Genomic DNA, 15,795 nt, shown 5'->3' with positions numbered 1-15,795 from the left:
TAATTCACTAATTATGACACAAAATCTAATTTAAATGTTTAAATCAAATTCAGTGATGACATTTTCCAGTTAAGCAAAATCAAAAAGTACATTCCATATGGTCAAAGGTCAACTTCACTGTGACATCATAACGTTCTGCAAAAACACTTCTGGCCATTTTTCAACGCTGTAACTCAGGAAGGAGGGATGGAGGGATACAACTGAGAGGTGGTAACTCTAGTTTTTATGAATCTTTGAGTTTCTATTCAATTTTACCAAACAATCTCGGTTGTGCAGTTGATTGGCTCTATGCATTTTGGAGTAAAAAAAAAAAAAAGAGAGAGAGAGAAACAGTACTCATAAAAGAGAGAGAAGGATGGAGAGAGGGTGAGAAGCAAAGAGAGAGAGAGGAAGAGGACAGAGAGAGGACAGCTTGTCTCCTCTGTCAGTATCTCTGCAACAATCTCAACAATCCATCACACTGAGACACCAGCTATACAGTGTGTGTGTGTGTGTGTGTGTGTGTGTGTGTGTGTACTGAGTGATTCCATTCCCAGTGACACTAAACACCATTCATCATTACAGCAAAGACACTGCTGAGACTCAGAGAGAGGAGAGAAGAGAGGGATGAGGGAGAGAGGAGGAAGACAGATGGTGGAGGCGAAAAGCAAAATGGAGTTGAAGTGGTCGACACGTCGGCAGAAGCAGAGAGAGAGAGAGAGCGAGAGAGAGAGAGAGAGAGAGAGAGAGAGAGAGAGAGAGAGAGAGAGAGAGAGAGAGAGAGAGACAACTCGGGGAAGAAGGGACGAGATGAGACGAGGAAGAGGAGGAGGAGGAGGAGGAGGGATGGATAGATGGATGAAGGGAGGAGGAGAAAGCGAGTGCAACCCCCCAGTTCCCCTCCTCCTAATGAGCGTCACAACTTAACAAACTCATCGCTGTGTTTCAATTCCAGCCTCTTTAGCTCTGCAGGCTCTTCCTCCTCCTCCTCCTCCTCCTCCTCCTCCTCGACAGCAGCAGCAGCAGAGCCTTGATATGGTAAACAGGAGGAGGCCCGGCGCTCCTCGCCGCCTCGTTTGAAGTCATGTGAGGAGCGGATTATGGAGCAGAGCGCCCGAGTCGAGATCCGCCTTAACCCTCTTACATCTTACTTTATGATTTTATTTTATTTGATAGTTTTATTTTATTTTAAAAAGGGGGGAGGATTATTCATGTAGATGAATAATGTAGTGAAGATGCTGACAGGAGGAGGAGAAGGAGGAGGAGGAGGAGGAGGAGGAGGAGGAAGGAAAAAAAAGAAACAGAGGCTGTGAAGGAGCGATATCAGAACAAGAATGAAAAGAAAGAAAGCTGTGCGCGAGCGATGTGCTCCTCTAACAGCGTACGCTCGTGTTCAGCTCAGACTCTAACTGATCTCAGGACTCAACAGAAACACTCCTCTGTTCTTCCTGCTCAGCTTCAAATACTTTCAACTAGCACAGGGATTCATGTCTATTCATGCCCACCTGTGTGCTTCTGTCTGAAGTCAACAGGCAGTTTCCAGCAGGTCTGAACCAGCTGGTGGTCAGTGTGGAGATATCTGCTCGCTCACCTGCTGCAGGAGCAGCAGAAGAAGTGCTGAGTAAAGGCCGACAGTTATTCAGGATTCCTGTGGGATGGGAGTCAATTTCACTATTCATCATGTGACCGGGACGGGACAGCAGGAGCGGGCGGGACAGGATCGTAATAATAATAGTCAGTTTTTATATATGCAGTTCTAATATGAGTTTCTTTATTTGGAACATGATGATAGTCTTCATCTTCTCCTGTCTCCGACCGGTGCAGGACATGTGTGAATGGATGATGATCAGCTCGCACCTCTGCAAATATCAAGACAATATTTGGCTTGTTTTCCCATTAATGTACTAACTCATTATGGTCATTCATCCTGCCACAGTTTCACACAGTAACTGCGTATAAGCACTGTCATTAAAACAGCTGATTCCCTGCAAAGAAAAGACTGTGTGATGGAGCATGAACCAAATCTACACAGTGGCAGGCAGCAGAGGCAGTAAGGAAGGAGACTGTCACCTGGAGCAGGCGTCCAATAACAGGCTCGTCCCCACAGCCCACAAGCAGAGAGTCGGACTACAGGACAAGCCACTGCTGAGTCTTCAGCCATCACCAAACCTGGACCCATGATTACCCTGCTCCCTTCCTCCTTGCTGAGCTGGTGTAAAATAACATCACAGAAATGTCACGTTCAATGGGAATCAGTGCTAACATTAGCATGTGAGGCTAAGATTACGTCACTAACAGTTTATAAGTAATGTAATGTGGATTAAACATCAGCTGTCAGTCATCTGTTGCCATGGGAAACGCCCCACTCAGATACTCAAGGCCTAGACTTTTCCATGAATATGGTAAAAATAGGATTTATACTCTTTTGGATAATTCATGATACTTCGTTAAAATAAAAACAATCAACGAGGAGAAAATTAGCAACAAGAAAAGGAGCAGTGAGAAAAACAGAGGGAATGGGAGGGATGTGAAGGAAGAGAGGAAATCAAGGGAGGAGGGATGAGAGAAAGGGAGGGAGAGATGAATGGAAGAGGTGAGCGAGGGCAGAGCGAAGGGGCGAGAGAGTATAAAGGAAAAGAGTTTAGAGGGAGGTGACAGGAAATCCAACTTGATGCATCCGTCTTTTGTTTCTAAATGAAACTGGATGGTGAGCACATGTGAAGAAAACAAGTAAGCTGCAGAGCAAACACACACACACACACACACACACACACAGTATGAAGACTCTCACACACACTGTGTCACTCTGTTTCCAAGTCTTGCCAACAAGCAGATGCCGGGCTCATCTGGTGAGCTGTATGGTAACTGTCCAAATATTGACACACACACACACACGCAAAGAGAGAGCCCCCTCTGTGTTTGAGCTGGCAGTGAATCAGAGTCTCCTCAGAAATATTTTCTCTGGAAGATTTTTTTTTTTTTTTTTTTTACAGAAAAGTGAAGGTCGACAGGCGTTTTACTTAAAGTTAGATTTTGAGAATCATTTTGAAAATTGTCTGTTTCTATCAATATTTTTGTATTAATTTGTCAGTGAATACTGCTTGACATCAGTGTCGTTCATCATGTGTTTTCTCTGTTTTATACAAGACCTTTTATCTTACTGTAACATGCCATGTGTGTGTGTGTGTATGTGTGTGTGTACTTGTACTTGCGACATAGTAAGGACCAAAAAAAGTATTTTACTAACAGAGTGAGGACATTTTGGGAAAGTGAGGACATTTTGGCCAGTCCTCACTTTTTGAGTCACCTTCAAATCACATTTTGAGGGTTAAGACTGGGTTTTAGAGTTATGGTTAGAATTAGGTTTAGGTTAAGGTTAGGGTCAGGGTTAGGGTTAGGCACTCAGGTGTGATGGTTAAGGTTAGGGTAAGGGGCTAGCGAATGCATTATGTCAATGAGTGTCCTCACAAAGATAGAAGTACAAGTATGTGTGTGTGTGTGTGTGTGTGTGTGTGTGTGTGTGTGTGTGTGTGTTGTAGTGATCTAGTGCTGCAGGAAGTGAATCAGTCCATCACAGCCTTCACACTCCACAGCCCAGACCGCCTCTGGCCACAGCTACACACACACACACACACACACACACACACACAGCTGCAGTGTTTTCAGCATATGTTTGGACTCCTGAGCTCTGATTGGCTCCTTTTCAGAAGCGACTCAGAATAAAAACCATCTTCAATTGCGTTAAAGTGTAATTTCAGTGCTGTTCATTCATCACAGTGAGAGTCCACACTGACACCGACCAATCAGAGCTCATTAATTATCCTCTCCTCAGAGGTCAGAGGTCAGGAGAGCTAATGTACACATAGCTGAGACTGCAAAGACGATGGTTGGAACTAATGATGGCTGTAGAATCTGACGTGACTGACATGAACTCTAGTAACAACAGGTCAGTGAGCCAATCAGCTCTGAGCCTCTCTTCTGATTGGCTGACTGTTTTCTGAGTGATCCAATAAAAATATAGCACATTTCAGGTAAACACTCACAGAAATCAAATCCTGCAAGGTTGGATGGTGGGTCCAGGTGGGCGGGGCTTGGGGCATGGCTGAGAGCAGCAGCTGTTTTGTTGTGACATCACTAAGTTCCAGAAGTCCTGACGGCTGGTTTTAAGGCTCAGTTTCTGAATACAGGCTGTGTGCATTTCTCTGTGGACTGAGGCTTTGATACTTTCACAGTATTAATATAGAACCTAGACCTGCTTTATAATCACAAACACATGGACATCTACCTTTAGACTGGGTGGAGCTTTAACTTTAGGGTAAATCCAGCTGTGGTATAAGATCCAGATATCCTGAGCAGAGGTACTGGATTCAAGAAAGAAAGACAGGTAGGGAAGAAGGAAACATGGGAAATACAAAACAGGAAGGAAGAAGGAAGAGGTGGGGAAAAGAAGGAAAGATGCAAAAAAATGACAAAACCAAGTGAGGATGGATGAGAGAGAAGAAATATTAATGGCAAAAAAAGCAAAAGTAAAAATGAATGTAGGTGGAAAGATGAAGAGGAAATGAGAAAGAAAACAAAGAGAGAGATGATGTGAAAGAACAGAAGATGGAAACAAGAAGAAAAGAGAAAGTGACAGAAAGAAAAAGAGAAAGATGAAGGAGTGGAAACTAAAAAGAGCAGAAGACAGACGGACAGAGTGAAGGAGAGAGAGAGAGAGACAGAGGAAGAGGAGAAGAAGAAGAAGAGGAGGAGTGTATTTAAATGCGAGCCGGTGTTAATGAGTTTGGTCAGAGTGTGGAACAGTCTTTTTAAAGCTGCTATCATTCTCATTAATGTAGTGAATGAGCCGCTGATAGCTGTCATGGACCTCACACTCCAATTAACAACAACATACACACCTATAGGGGCGCGTGCACACACACACACACACACACACACACACTCAGAGTGGGTGAGGTGTGTATATGGATGCATATGTTGGTTCAAGCATTTGCATTTATGTGTGTGTATTAGCGCACATAAATTCAAATGTGTGTGTGTGTGTGTGTGTGTGTGTGTGTGCGAGGGTTGGAATAGTGAGCAAGTGCACTTTGATTTTCTGAGGGAAAAAAAAAAAAACTTTCTGCAATTTACAATTTCAGCATTTCTTTTTTAACGAACGTCCGCTAAGCTGCGAGATAGAAATGCAAATTGACCTCGACGGGCCGAGAAGCCGCGCTGAAAAATTAATGGAATCTCCCTTTAATTTGGCCGAACGGAGGAAACAATATGCTGCCAGTAAACAGACAGACGGGGCATATCTCACTGCCCAGTACATATCAACACGCCACAACCTGAGGGACACACACACACACACACACAGGTAAATAATATACTGTAAACATATAATTTATACATACAGGTATATCGATCTTGGTGTTCTTTGCATTTTGAATTTGTTCGTTGCACCTGTGAGTGTGAATTTGCGAGAGAGAGAGAGCAAGAGAGTGGACGACCCGCTCTACATCCCGAGCCCTCATAATAAAATGTATTAGCTGTATTGTGTCATAGTTAGTGTATGATTTCTTAAGTTATGCCCAAAAACATATTATGTGCAGATGCAGTGTCCTTGACCTTTGACCTTGGAAAGCATTCCTGAGATGTCACATCAGGTGACTGGTTAATACAACACCTCAGGCCATCAGATGCAGAAAAATGAGGAAGGATATAAGAAAGAAGATAATTTGGGACTATTTTCAGCGGCGGATTAATACACATTTGGTGCCATGGTGAGTATTTGAGTCTTAAGGATGGTGTTTGTGTGTTTGGGGGATTTCTAGTGTGATGCTCACAATCCAGCTAACATGGGAGGGGCTAAGTCCAAACATACTAAGATGGTAAGAACAATAACCTCATTGGTGGAGATAATATAATAATAATAAGACTGAAATTAATAATTGTAGCAGTGAGAGACAGCAGTCAGAGATCAGTCCTGCTTGTGATTTGCTTAAGTGACTTTGTTGCTTCTATTTGGTTAAAATTGCATCTGAACTGATGATTTCTGAGAAGCTGAGGAGCTGAGTTAGCAACCCAACACTTCACCCTGTCTGTTGTTTCCTCCCTCTCATCTGTGAGTCCAGGACAATTAAGTTTGGCTCCACAGTGATTGATACCGGCTTGACTTTCAATTTGTTCCACTACAGAGCTCAGAGCATCACCTCCCTTAATCTTATTAATCATTTCTTCCTCAGGTTTAAGTGACCAAACTGGCCCAAAACAGTTCTGCCTCTTTTCATCCCTGAGAAGATACTTGGGGAGATAAAAGGTTCTCCCCCAGCAGAGACGGTGATACTGTTCATACGTTAAGGGCAGAAGCACCGAGCCAAAAGACAGATTTACATTTTTTTTTTTTTTTTTTTTTTACAGCTCGCATGAAAGGCTGCTCCGCTGTTGGATCCTGAATCTTAATCTTGCACAGGAAGCAGTTTCTTAAACAGAAAATGGAAACATCAGCTGGAAATTAGGGAGCTTCTGTTTGAGCTCAAAACATTTAATATTCATGAGGCGAGTTTGGATCATCAGATGTTCTCCGCAGAAGTACTGACAAAACACGGAGCGCGGAGTCTGTTAACATGTCGGGTTTTCGCTCCCAACTAAACGTTTCTCTGCTCAGTGGTTGACTACAGAGATCTGACTCCATCTTTATTTGATTGGTGATGATACGTGGGTGTGAAACTCAACGGCTGCAGCTGAACCAGAGTTTGTACAAGAATCAGCTCCTTTACTGGACAAGTCATCAAAACACATTTTGCTCCAGTCATTTTAAGTTTATTATTTAACATTATGGGATGGCTACTTCCTGTGGTGCCATGTCAAAATAAAACCTTTCACTGTTTATCTCTTAGGCTTCTTCAGTCTTATCACATTGCTGGGTCAATAATGTCATGTCTAAAGAGATGTAAAAGCTTAAAGAGATCCTTTTCAGTCAGGCCAATCAAATCCATGCAACTACACACTCCTGGTAGATTTACAACATCAGTCTTTTAACATGTAAGCTTTGAGTGATGCTGTAACATCGTTATTCTCATGGGAACACCCTTCTCATACAGAGAGACAAGAACATGGCCGGTGCACCGAGGTACGTTAGCAACACACATTACTTAATTCTTGAGATGTGTGTCTAAACCTATGTGTTAAATAAAAAGTGCATTACTGTAACTGCTTTGTGTCATATTTTTAATAATGCACCAGGTTAGAGGAACCGTTTACAGCAGCAGTTCAATGAGAATCTCATTCACATCCAAGAAAAACTGGTATTGAAACATTGAAATGTCTCTGACTGAATCAAACTGGAAATCTGCATCAGTGGAAATACTCATTAGCTTAATCCCAGCTCCTACTACACAGTGAAGAAGACAATCAAACACAGGGTTACATGACCGGCAGCAGTTAAGCAACTGGTTTAAACAACAAACTGAAGCCACATGATCTGATCGACCACCTTTGTGGTTAAGTTTAGACAAGTAAATCTGATTGGTTGGCAAATATACCCAGCACTGATTTCAGCTACCTGTTGTAATCAGGTGATTGATCCCTGTAGCAGCTCTTCTCTGTCTCTCTCAGAACCAATCTCATCACAGTTCTGACGCTTTCAGGTTTGGGTTGTTATTGGAAGCCACCGGGGGTCAGATGTCACCGCTGCAGGACAAACAGACTGGAGGAGGAAACACTGCAGCGTTTGAATAAATTCTAACTTTATTGGAATTCACCGCGTGACGACGAGGAGGCGTCCGGGTTTCTGGAATAAGGTCACAGAGACGCAATAAGGATTCACGGCGCCGACTCTGGCCTCTGCACACACAACGGCTCGCTGTGTGCGTGTGTGCTTGTTTGTCCCCGTCGATATGTGTTGGTATGTGTGCTTTAATAAGTGGGTGAGAGTCCGTATGTGTGTGCAGGACATAATGGCTGAAATCATTTAATGACAAGGGCTGTAGGTAGGTGTGTGTGTGTGTGTGTGTGTGTGTGTGTGTGTGTGTGTGTGGCAGGAGGGCAGAAGTCAAGTGGGTGAATAAGTACAGACATCAATAACCAGAGGACACTTGCATGAAATTACATGCAGCAGATCCATCATGGAGGAGCAGCAGCATCAACAATGACGACAACAAGGTGGAGGCGGTGGAGGAGGCGGAGCCACAGAGACGCTCGAGTCCACGAGGTTGGCAACAAAAATCACTTCATCAACTGTTTTTCAGAATTTTCAGTGAATATAAAATGTAAAAATGATCGTTCCAACAGAAATCGTGACTCACATCACAATCACACAATCTGCCAAAATAACTGCAGTGATTTTTCTTCATATGGTGCAGCCCTATTAAAAAACACATATAACCAAAAATGAACTTTTATTGTTATTTTAAATTCATAGAAGTGTCAGGAGGAATATGTCCACCAGCTGTCTGAAAATAAGAATATCTTCAATAATAATAGTAATAATAACAGGGTATTAAAGGTGTGGGGGTATTCAAATTAATATCTATGACACCATTCGTCCAACAACCTTTGAACCAGGCAAATCTTAAACCTGGGTGAGAGGAATATCTGTGTGTGTGTGTGTGTGTGTGTGTGTGTGTGTGTGTGTGTGTGTGTGTGTGTGTGTGTGTGTGTGTGTGTGTGAGCTCTTTGAAGAGCGCTCGTCTCTGATCAGCATGAGGTCGAGTCTTCTCCCAAATGTCACCATGTACTCTCAGCGGGTTGCACACACGCACACACGCACACACACACACAGAGAAGGAAAGAGAGAAGGATCTTTGCTTTATACTGTTCACCTTCAGTCATTTTATAATGGAGGAGAGACAGATACAGAAAAGATGAGAAGGATAAATCTTTGTGGGTCAGTGAACTATTAAAAGGGGAAAAAATCATAAATGAAAAAGAAACAAAAGGAAAATAAAAACAACAATAATGAATACACATAATTAAAAATAAACTTTTTAAATAATAAACAAAAAGGTAAAAAGGTTTAATCACACATCTACATCTTCACTGCATCTGCTGCTGAAGACCATGTGATATGATTAAAAGCTCTAGAACAGCTACTAAATGGACCTCGAGGTGAGACCAAGGTCAATAAAGAACTGAGAACATCTCAATACGATTAAATTTTGATTAACACATATAAATTCATGATAAATAACAGAAGAAAATATAAATAAATAATAAATTACAAAAACTGTGAATATGTTGTGGACTATTTTTTGTGGCGTATTAATCTCTCTTCAGTGCTGCAGTATTTCCAGCAGGATTTATCTATATTCAGTTATTTTTCTCTGACTGAGGTGTCCCTCCTCGTCCTCCCCCCTTCCTCTCTGGCTAACAGAGAATAATCAATAGTCATTTCACCCCCGGGTCTCCTTCCTGCCTACAGGGGCAAAACAGGCGACCGCACCGGGGGCAAAGAGGAGACAAGAGGAGGTAATGAGAGCAGAGGAGAGGAGATGAGACAGAGAGAGGAGGAGGAGGAGTGATGGCCATTTCATATGATGGAAAAAAACTGAAAGACAACCAAGACAACACACACACACACACACACACACACACACACACACACACACACACACACACATCAATAAACATAAGGCTGGTATCAAACCCACTGGGCGACCGAGGACTGTGGCGAATTTGGCGAATGTGAGAGAGAGAGTGAAACAACAAGACCAGCAGATTACCATCATGCAACAACACCTGTCCTGACAACTGGACACACACACACACAATCACACACACACACACACAAATTAATTTCAAAATAATTCCTCTTGGGGTTGAAGCAACAATGTGAGCAGCTGGCTAATCTACATGTTACAGCACCTGGTTTAACTGCTGCAAACACACACTCACACATTCACACACACATACACACACACACACACACACTCACACACATTCACACACAAACAACTTTTTTATGTCTGTTTATCATCTTTAAGTTTTACTTTTTAAATTAACATTTGAAACTCTTTGAATGTTGGTTTTATTTTATATTCAGATGCCTTCTCTCTTTTCCAGGTAAATAGATAAATGATCAGTTTGATTAATTCACCAGCTGCAAACAGACTTTACTGCTGATTTTTGTCAGATTTTGTCAGGACTGTTAAACTCTGCTCCACAGGTTCAGGTTATTTATTAAAATACTTCAACCATTATTTTTTTCTATTTTCCTTTACACTGTTCCTCAAACTACCAACATTTCAGTTCTAAGAAGAACCAGTAAGTATTTCAGTGGTTTCTGATTTATACAAATTACACTACAAATCTCAGACTCTATTATAAAGTGCATTTCACTAAAGTTATGTCTCTGCTAGTGAAAATACAGAAAATGACAAATGATCAAAAATAAAACAAATTTTTAGCAAAAGACTAAAACTAAATCAAAACCAGTCGCAAAAAATGATACTTAAAGTTCCCATACAGTATAAATTAAAGTTTTGAATAAAGTTTTTTGATTATAAAGCAGGTCTAGGTTCTATATTAATACTGTGAAAGTATCAAAGCCTCAGTCCACAGAGAAATGCACACAGCCTGTATTCAGAAACTGAGCCTTAAAACCAGCCGTCAGGACTTCTGGAACTTTGTGATGTCACAACAAAGCAGTCACCACCCTCAGCCACGCCCCAAGCCCCGCCCACCTGGACCCACCATCCAACCTTGCAGGATTTGGTTTCTCTAAGTGTTTACCTGAAATGTGCTATATTTTTATTGGATCACTCAGAAAACAGTCAGCCAATCAGAAGAGAGGCTCAGAGCCTCAGTAAACCGAGGCTTAGAATAATGGAGGTCACATTTACTATCGACTCCAATAGGTGTGAAGAACCTGTAATTCAAGCTGAACTCGTCCTCTCCATTCATCCCTCCATCATTCCTCCATCCATCACTACCACAGCCCAGAAGTGAGGGAGGATGGAGGGGCCATGAGAGAGAAAACAGGGCAGAGAGAGAGAGAGAGAGAGAGAGAGAATGAGTCAGGGAGAAACAGTGAATTTAACGACAGAGCGAGAGTGGAGTCAGAGGAGAGAGAGAGACTATAACAAAAGAACGAGGAAGGGCACAAAGAGAAAGGATGAAGAAAGAGAAGAGGAATAATACAAAAGTGGGAAAGAAGTAATATAGCAAAGGGATAAAGTGTGTGTGTGTGTGTGTGTGTGTGTGTGTGTGTGTGTGTGTGTGTGTGTGTTTAACCAATTTAAGGTGTAGTATAATTGAAGTGTGTGTTTTCAAGGACAGGTAGATATTGGTCCTGAGGTGGGAAGTTGTCGAGTCAGCAGGTCTGAGCTGATTACATCCTCTGTCTGAGAGAGGAGAGGAGAGGAGGGGAGAGGAGAGGAGGCAAGAGAGGAGAGGAGAGGAGAGGAGAGGAGAGGAGGCAAGAGAGGGGAGGAGAGGAGAGGAGAGGAGAGGAGGCAAGAGAGGAGAGGAGAGGAGAGGAGAGGAGAGGAGGCAAGAGAGGGGAGGAGAGGAGAGGAGAGGAGAGGAGAGGAGAGGAGAGGAGAGGAGAGGAGAGGAGGCAAGAGAGGAGAGGAGAGGAGGCAAGAGAGGGGAGGAGAGGAGAGGAGAGGAGAGGAGAGGAGAGGAGGCAAGAGAGGGGAGGAGAGGAGAGGAGAGGAGAGGAGGCAAGAGAGGGGAGGAGAGGAGAGGAGAGGAGAGGAGAGGAGAGGAGAGGAGAGGAAGTAAGAGAGGAGAAGTAGAGAAGAGGAAAGGAGACAAGAGGAGAGGAAAGGAGACGAGAGGAGAGGATACAAACCAGTTGATGTGAAGCTCTTTCCTCCATCACCATCATGATTCAGTGTGACTCAGAAATATAAGACACAACAACACACGGAGCAAACAACCTGTGATTAGACCAGAAGAGAAAAAGACTCTTTGTTTGGAACATAACAGGAAACAAAACGCAGCATTTGTTGATGTAAAATCAGGGAAACGTTCCTAACAACATGTTTGTGCCACTGTCCCGGCCTCTGAGAAATGCCTCAGCCGTGCACAGCATCATTTACATTTTCATACATTTCTCCATCTGGGACAAAAACCCAGAGTCCGTGTCAGAGCAGCGTGCAGAAAATTTACACATTGTTATTTGGTAACAACGCACAAACTGCTGCTGCTGCTGCTGCTGAGGCTCAATTGCTGGCCAGAGACATTTTCTATGCATTTCCTTTCCCAAAGAAAAATGTAAATTCAGTTTGAAATGGAAAGCAATTTTCACTCAGACATCAACTACAGACACATCAGTGGACTCTTTTTTCTTCTCTGATAACCGTGTTTACATGCATGTCTGGACAAAACCAATCTGATGAAATCACAGAGGGAAGCGCGACCAAAACTCCACATTGGAAACAAAACTTTTTTTTTTCCTTCTTCTTTTTTTTTCTGGCTGTTTAAGCTTCTCGAGCTGTTTCCTAACAACATGTCAGGATCTGGCCGAGCTCGAGCACTCACTGCTCCACAAACACCACCAAACCACCATCCCGCTGCCAAAACCTCAGACAAACCTCTCTCTCTCTCCCTGTGTCTGTGTCAGTGTCTCTCGCTCATCAGATTGGGGTAATGGGACATTTTATTGTGTTATTTCGCCCCTAGGGAGGAAGGGGAGAGGAAAGGGGGGAGGGGGTGTTTTGGAGACAAAGCCAACTTTGTGCTTTGTGGTTTTTCTGTTGTTTCTGAAAGTTCGCCAGCACTACCCACCACCACAGGCTCCTTCTCTCTCCCTCACAGCCCTCCTTTCTCAGTCTGCCACTCCACTCTTTTTCTTTCTTCGCTTAATCTGACCTCTGGTTTCTCTCTCTCTCTCTTTCCGTCTCTCTCTTTTTCAGAAGAGGAGAGACAAAGTCAGGTGGCTGCTTTAAACCCAAAACACAAGATTCCCAGATAATACTGCAGATGACAACTTTTCATTTCTCTAAAATGTGTTTTTTTTTGCACAAAAAACTGTTGTAGCACAAAGGTAAATGTACAAATATGTTTGCTTTTCTTGTTGTATTTTTTAAAAGGGGTCAGTCAGTCTTGAGTCATAGACTTTACTCCACTTGACTTCATGCCGATTCCTTTAGGAGAAATAAGAAGTTACTAGAATCACCACCAGGTAATTGAGGTGTTTTTGCAGAAGCTTATGATGAAGTTGACCTATGACCTTTTGGATATAAAATGCCATCACTTCATTTCATCCTTATAAACATTTTAGTTAAATTGTGTCATAATTAGTGTTTGAGTTTGTGCATTATGGCCAACAATGTGTTCTGTGAAGTCACAGTTACCTTTGACCTCTGAAATGTTGAATCAAAACTGTGCTTCCACTTCTCTTTTCCAGTTATTTACTGATTGATTTATTTTGGCTGCATGTTCATTTTTGGGTGATAATACAACCACAGGTATCACAAGGTTCTGTCTGTCCTTCAACAGACTCTATCATTACTGAATACTGAACATTACTGATTCTCAAAAAAACACAGCCAAAGCTCTTCTATTAAACCTACTCATTCATTCACTGCCTTTTATTCTTTTTAATTCCACTCTGGTTTAAAATTAGAACCGGCCTTAACCTCTAATATCACAAACACACACGCTCTCATTCACTGGCTTCGGGCAATCAGGCAGGTGTTCCCACCCGCCTCCTCTGGGACAGCGAACCAAGCACTCCTGCAGGCTTCAAGAGGCTCTTATCCAGCCTGCGGGTGAGTTTGATTCAGCCTATCAGGTCGAGAGCCAATCAGGTCGATGAGCAATTCCACTTCTCCGTCTCCTTCTGTCCATCACAGTCAATCTTCGGGCTCCATCCCTCCGCTGGTCCACTTCCTTCCTCTTCACTTCTCCTCTCTTTGTTTTAACTTAAATCTCCATCACTTTCTTTTCTTCCATTCTTCCTCTTTATGGCTTTCTCCTTTCTTTTCGCTCGGTTCTTCCTGTTTCTCTCAGTCTTCCTCACTCTTCCTCACTCTTCATGTAGATTTTCCCAACCAGCTGTTACTGAGCCTGACCTCCGGAAAATCTGACAACACTAATACATATTCCTGTTGACATACGACTGCTGAGAGATGTATTAAGGACTGAAGATGCTTCCTCCACTTCATACAGATGATGTATGAAGTCCATTATACTTTCTCAGTGAAATGCGTCCAAAATCCCTGTTAGAGTAGCAGCTAAAGATGTTCAGTTTACTGTCATGTCACAAAGAAAAATCATTTGAAAAGCACAAACTTAACGTAAAGAGGATGTTTGGTATTTGTGATTGAATAAAGGACGAAAACAGTTCATGATCATCAAAATAGCTGCAAATTCATTTACTGTCCACTCATCATCTCTACTAGATAACGGCATGGACTCCATTCAGAACACCACAGCAACTACCAAGAAAGCCATAGCAACCACTTAGCAACCATCTAGAAAAGCACTTAGCAACAACTTAATAACTCACTAACACAATCTCAGACGTTTGGTAGAAACACACAAAGTAAAAACCAACACAATGTGCATTCATAGGGTGTTGTTGCCACGGTGCTCCTTGTTTTAAATTAATGACAGTGTGTGGAGGATGAACACCGTTCTTTAAAAGATGTTCCCTTATGTGGTGTTTGTTTCCTGGTGGTGGAGACGGAACAGAACAGCTGGTTTGAGATGTGGTGACTGTCGCATGAAGTTTTACATTATTTTCATCCTCATCAAACATTCACATATTCATGTTTTTGACTTTGCTTCTTTGTGCGTCTGAATTTGATGAAACAAATTAAGACTGAGTTGAGTCTGAATCGTTTCCTTTGGCGCCTTCTGTGTCTGTTCTCCTGCTAAAGAAACATCCAAATCTTTCATCTCTTCCTTTTGCCTTTACTCCTCATTTCTTTTTATCCTCCCTCCCTTTGACTCCATATCAGCCCACACCCATCACACCCCCACCTCTGTCATATCATTCCTCTTCCTTCTTTTCCTTCCTCACTGTTTTAATCCTCCTCTCAGTCCACCTCCTCCTCCTCCTCCTCCGGCGTTCTCCCTCACCATTTCTCAGACTCTCTCAGGCTCTCTCGTCCAGTCCCCCTCTCCATCATCTCTCCATCATCCTCCTCTCCAGCGCCAGTGTAGTGTACTGATAGTGGAAGCACTTGTGCAGTCGACTATGAAGTCTGTCCTCCTCCTCCTCCTCCTCCTCCTCCTCTTCCTTATACCCCCACTCTCTCTCCCTCTCTCTCTCTCTCTCTCTACCTGGAAATTAATTTGGTCTCCTCCAGATGCCTATCGGTGCTGAAATGCCCCCAGAAATAGATCCACAAACAGCAGCTCAGCCAAAACGCCGTCGCTGCCTGACAGCTTTTAGCAGAAATGCACACACACTCTGCTGGATGGAGCGAGGGAGGGAAGGGAAGCAGATGGAGAGATGGATGGAGGCATGGATGTAGGCAGGGAGTAAATGGTGAGAGAATGGAGGGTTGGTAGGAGGAGAAGATGGATGGATAAGGAGCAAAATTAATAGATGGATTACCTAGAAATTTGTACACTTTATTGCCTAAACAAACCATCAGTTTTCAGATTGATTCCCTTCCTTCCAGGCAGCCATTGCTTTCTGTTCATTTCTATGAAAATCAGCTCGCAGCGTCTCGAGGCCTGCTGAGGGATAATCCATCACAATAAAACATTTAATCACCAGTTTTTTCCCCCCCATCAAAGTTAAAGCATCAACAGATGATCCAGTTAGAAACAGGAGCTGCTTTGAAGACTCTACTTTGTGGTGCATTCAAGGACACATCTGGGATTTGATCAGTTGTTTGATGAAATTATCCTCTAAAGAAACCCAACAGA

General features: G+C 42.8%; 1 protein-coding gene across 3 annotated transcripts in view; it reads right to left on the bottom strand.

Annotated features, from left to right (window-relative positions):
• Positions 1 to 15,795, bottom strand: part of LOC139632877 (neuronal PAS domain-containing protein 3) — a 287,252-nt gene that overhangs the window by 260,831 nt on the left and 10,626 nt on the right. Inside the window, exon 1 of one of the 3 annotated variants that reach the window (XM_071498143.1) lies at positions 2,050 to 2,349. The exons of the other annotated variants lie outside the window; for them this stretch is intronic. The gene's annotated coding sequence lies outside the window, so the exon portion shown is untranslated. Of the gene's footprint in view, positions 1 to 2,049; positions 2,350 to 15,795 lie in introns of those variants that run through there. 3 annotated transcript variants of the gene reach the window in all.

Source organism: Trachinotus anak, unplaced genomic scaffold, assembly GCF_046630095.1.
Source record: "Trachinotus anak isolate AG129_WGS33_773 ecotype Australia unplaced genomic scaffold, CSIRO_AGI_Tana_v1 ptg000015l, whole genome shotgun sequence".
Taxonomy (NCBI): Eukaryota; Metazoa; Chordata; class Actinopteri; order Carangiformes; family Carangidae; genus Trachinotus; species Trachinotus anak.
The sequence above is the reverse complement of the archived record's forward strand: the minus strand, read 5'-3'. Positions and strand labels throughout refer to the sequence as shown.